This window comes from Myzus persicae, unplaced genomic scaffold (genome assembly GCF_001856785.1).
Source record: "Myzus persicae strain clone G006 unplaced genomic scaffold, MPER_G0061.0, whole genome shotgun sequence".
In the NCBI taxonomy this organism is placed as follows: domain Eukaryota; kingdom Metazoa; phylum Arthropoda; class Insecta; order Hemiptera; family Aphididae; genus Myzus; species Myzus persicae.
The window spans coordinates 143,743-149,332 of NW_019101247.1; positions in this window are offsets into that span (position 1 = coordinate 143,743).

Below are 5,590 nucleotides of genomic sequence, written 5' to 3' on the forward strand. Positions count from 1 at the left end.
ATAATATAATATGTAATACCTATGCCTATCGCGAAAATACAATATACCTATTATAATACGGTAGCGGGTAACTATATATATGTATACATTAAATATAATAATATTTAAAACGTGCGGATGTGGTATTTCCGGTACCGCGGTTACCGATCTTGTGGGGAGGGGAATGGGGGATGCAGTGATTTTGAGGCCAATTGTATGTACCTATAATATTATAGTTAAAGTCCGTGTCGGAAAATTGAAATTCCTCTGCTGCAATGCATCGATTGAAGACGTATCCATATAGAAAATGGGTTGGCGGTGTTTCAAATGACGATACTGGTATCCGGTATTCGTTTTCGGTAAATCTAGAGCAATCTCTTTCCACCGGGGAATACTGAATATTTTTTTAAAAATTCTAATTATTGTTTTTAAAAAAGGCCATAAAATACTTACGTACTTTAATATACATTCAACATATTACAGAAAATGTGCGTTCTGTAGATTCAATGTTGTGTTGTCAGAGTCGATGTTAAAATCGAAATCAATTAGTTTCTTCATACGACGTCTTGAGTTTTGAATCGGTTGAATGAGCATTTTTAAGTCGTAATGTTTTTATAGGTACTCATAAATTTAATATCATAGGTAACAACTGAAAATCGGTTAGGCTGAACCCAAATTCACCATGTTGTAAGACCGCTAAGCAACGGGAGGATTTTATGGGAGCCAGATCAGTCTGCCTTCCCTCATAGCCCATTAGCTGTGGTATTTAAAATGCTAAATATAGAACATGTGACATACAACTTATGAGTAACTTAATATACTAACGCCGGGATGCATGAAAATGTAATAGACATGCTATATATATATATAAATTATATGCATAATGTGGCATAATAATTACACGTACACTATTATCGTACGTTATAATAATTACCCAAAAAATATAAAATTCCTTTAAAATAGTTAAAACTAATGAAAACGTTTCTTTTTATAAATGTGTATAAAAGTTGTTACCCCCCCCCCCCCCCAAAAAAAAAAAAAAAAAAAAAAACATAAAATAAAAATAAAACAACCACAAACAATATCCTAGATCTGCATGCCCCGACAGAGGAGTCAACACTCGATATTATTATGCTGGTTGTTCGGTGGAGACAATTATTTAAAATTTTGATAGTAAAATAAAATAACTGTTGTCAGCATATTTTTGAAAATATGCATTCAAGTCGCAAGCGTAGATGGATCGTCAATCTTAAAGCCGCCGTACTTGGAGACTTTCAAACGATTCGTTATATAACACACAAACAGCGTAGACAGTCAACTGCATGCAGGATGTACGATATAATAATATATAGGTACCTACCTAACATTACCCTACATGAATAATATTATTTGTACAATATCACCTACATGCCATAGATATATATAGTAATATACTGTGTAACGTTTTACCTATATTTCCTATATTACATAATAATATAATACAATCGCAATAGAAATATTCGAAATTCTGTGTTACTCGTAAATATGTTTTGTCGGTTTTTTTTTCCGGATTGAGTGACAGCACTTGAAATTATAGATTATGTGTTATTGTTGATCCGTATAATTTATACACACAGAACGGCTTCAGAACAATAAAGGAATAACAAACGTCAATTGTAGCTTATGCAAATAGACCGTTTATTCCAAACTAAATAACAAGCACAGAAAATAATTCATGTTTCATTAGTTTTTTTTTTTTTTTAAATAAGCCTCAACAGTTGTTTTTTTGGAAATGTATTGCCCAAATAATATTGTGTAACACGCAATTGTAATTTATGTCGTTTGGAATTATTAGTTAATTGTTAATTACCATTTCACTTGACAATTCTGTCTGCTGTAGTATATATAGTGGAAATCAGGAAGTTTACATCCGTTTATTTTAACGGAATATAATGTAATAAACTAATAAATCAACGCGTCTACTGAGAAAATCGTCTCAAGTGACGAGCGTAAACATTTTGATTTTATGAAAAAAAAAGAAAAAATGATTATAATAAAATATAAAGATAACGTCAAAACTTATTTTCGAATTATCTTCTGGAGAAGGAGCGTTAGCCGGTTATAACATATTATTATATTTATGTATCAAAAGAGTTTTCGGGCAAGAGCTATTTTTCAAAAATAAAACTTTTTATTAAGTTTGTATAGAAAATTGGATTTTCATATTTGTAGTCTACCGAAATTGTTGTGAACTTAAGTATGAAACAGGTCATATTTGAAACCAAATCGCTTAATTTTGTAATATTGAAACGTGCACAGATCGACAAAAATGTATTTTGTGTGGGCACATTTTGATTGATATATTACATTTTGTTTGCATGAACTTCTATGGCTGTACGGTATAATAATGTGCTTCTATTAATAATGTTCTACATTACATTTATTTTTTAACGGTTTACTTACGAATCTATAGGCGCCTATTCAAGATATCTACGAGTGACGACAAATATGAGTTTTATATCGGAAATTTCTACTTGAGCACATCTTATAACGTATCAGCTATGACTAAAACATTATTTGAGTACCGAAGTACAAAAGTATATGAGTACAGAATAAGGCCTGTGGCCGATGATACTATAAAATAAAACAAATACTGCACCTATATACATATTACATATAGCATTATATTCATACCTGCACACGATTTTTAAGTATTTCTGGTGGTTCGTAATCACACAAGGTGAACCGTGCCTTAAAGCGTTTGCCAAAATATTGCTAAGCATTGCAGTACTACTAATACTACTACCTGCAATACCTGTACATTCGCAACGTCGATTTTACTATTTTAGCACCGATTTCAATGGCCATATAATATTATAGTATACGCATTACGCATTCCATGGTAATTGCCAATAATAAATTTTCCCGGGTCTTAAATTATATAAACATAAAATTGAAACTATTAAACCAGTCGTGTATTATAAATACTAATATAATATGTGTACCGATATTACGGCTTATGCATATAGGTAGATAGGTACCTGCAGAAACTCGCCGAGCAGAATTTACGAAATTTAAAAAAAATCTCTCTCGCCTAAAATTATGACAGGAACGGTTTGAATACACACCTACATCGTAATATCAAATTATATGTACCCATACATAATATTATATAGGTTTGTAATAAAAATTTAAAAGTGAAACAGTATAATAAATGATTGGGCTAAATATTTATATTATCTTATTTAATAAAATAATTATACAATTACAACTACAGGTATTTCATCACGTAGATGCCAATAAAAATATCTAACTTCGTTGAATATCTAGTAAAATATAAGCCATAAAAATATATTTTTCGACTTATATAAGTGCAGTGTACAACTGGTCTACAACTATAAAATATAATCTGATTTTTCACATGGTTCGTTAATATGTGTTCTTATCAAACATCGAAATGCGACGTTTGAAAATTATTCTTATCAGTATTAGAAATTCGAGATGGTAAATTGTCAACTCTATATTATGTAAATATCCATAGAAATTAGAAATATATTGTCAACTAGTGTAAGGGGTTATTTTTTTAAAAATACTCTTGATACAATATGTATATTTATTTATTAGTTCTGATAAAAGTTAAAATATTGTCAGTTAAAATATTTTCTATTATTTTTTTTATACAGACTAAAACTAATGAAAATTCATTGCTTTAAAATTTAAATAGATGATAAATAGTTTGAAAAATGATCGAAAATTCACAATCCAAATTGTTCTCGTTATACGAAAGATGGTTATTGTCTCTTTTTAGTATGTTTATGTTGTATAAATGTATGCAAAACTAATAAGTGCTTCACTAGCCGGACACATAAAATTGTCAATTTTTTATTCATACAATCATATGTACCTAAGATTAAAAGTAAACGAATAAAAAAAATACTGTGCAATTTAAATACTTCCCACGCATAGAAAAAAAACAACGAATGTTATAACTTATAAGAATTTATTGTTTCCATAGAAATTTTTCATTTTTTTTTTTTTTGTTTCGTATCGGTTAAGTATATAATTTAAAAAAATAGGTATGCAAATCCGACATGCAAGTAATGGATTGACCTAAAAGCGCGAGCTATTGGTAGCAAGTATACATAATAATTATGTTCGCTATATCACGTCTTGTTCATATGTAAATTATATGTGATGAGTATAATGATATGACTGATGAGCTTTCACAGGAAAATTTTACAATCATCGTTCCCATTACAATAAGAAAAATGGAGTGTAGTCTCTTCAGCGAATCGTTCTCAAGGTCATTAAATAAAGATATTTTTCAAAAGATAAACAGACAGTTTATATCACGAGTATGTATTTTATTAATTCAATAGATTGAACTTAGTCTTGCCAATAACAATTAGGGCATAGTTCATAAGGCAATACCGACGTACCATGAGTAAGTCAGGTGAATAAGGATTGCGGTACTAGTACATATATTATACGAGTGTCTTAAAATTTTAAAGTTTTTTAGAATAATTAGCACAAAATAACTAAAATCTTTCGAGGAGAACGCACTATTTTTGTTTATATATTTTACAAGATATTATTATACATATATTATATGCATCCAATTTCGATTCAAATAAGTTGCTAGTGTGTTTTCATATTTTAAAATTACTGCCAGAAAAAGTTATGAGGAATATTGACATATCGTAGTCAGCTTACAAACTTATTGATCGGGATTCAAAATTTTATTATACACTATAATCTAGATTCTAGATTCTATAAGGCTCTTTGAAATTTTAATTTTGAATCAAGTTATTTGAACTTCAAAAATAAATATTTTTTGAAAATATTAAAATTATCGTAATTATTGCTTCAAAATCAAAACAATAATATACAATCCACCCAGACGCCCTAAATGATAATCTCACTATCACATTTTATAAAAAGTCAATTCACACGAATTTTTAAATTAACGAGAGTGTATTGGATTATTGTGAACGTAAAATTTGCCATGTTGTAAGTTTAGAATTTTTCTTTTACAGTGTCTTCAAGTCTTGAAACATGTTATATATTAGTTATAATGAATAGGTAATTAAAGTTTAAATACATTCCACGAAATCAAACTAAACTAAACTAAACTTTCAAATTTCAAACCCTTAACAACTGTCGAACACTGTAGCAGCCGAAGTGATACGAGAGACTCGTGTCGAGTGTTCACAAAACAATACACAACAATATTATGCTGTCGCCAAAAAGAACTCAATGCACGAACGAATCTCCAAAATATATTTTCTTATAAGTTCTAATATTATAACATTGTTTTTACGCCAAAATAATCGTCCGGATAATGTAACGTAGTGTAAAAATAATAAATTTGTAAATATTAAATAATACTATTCCAGCGATATGTTCCGTCCAATAAAATAACCTAAAAATATCCTCCTCCTCCTCCTCTTAGTGGGAGTAACTAGCATTTCATAGTTACAGGGGCTAGAGTCCTACAAACAAAATTGTAAAATAAGCCAGGGCGCAAAGCCCCCTTACCCCATTTTGAGTGTCACTAGAGTTTAGTCATCACAGGGAATCATGTAAGATATCAAAGTAGAAAAAACCATAGTAGAATAAAAACACTCCCCCT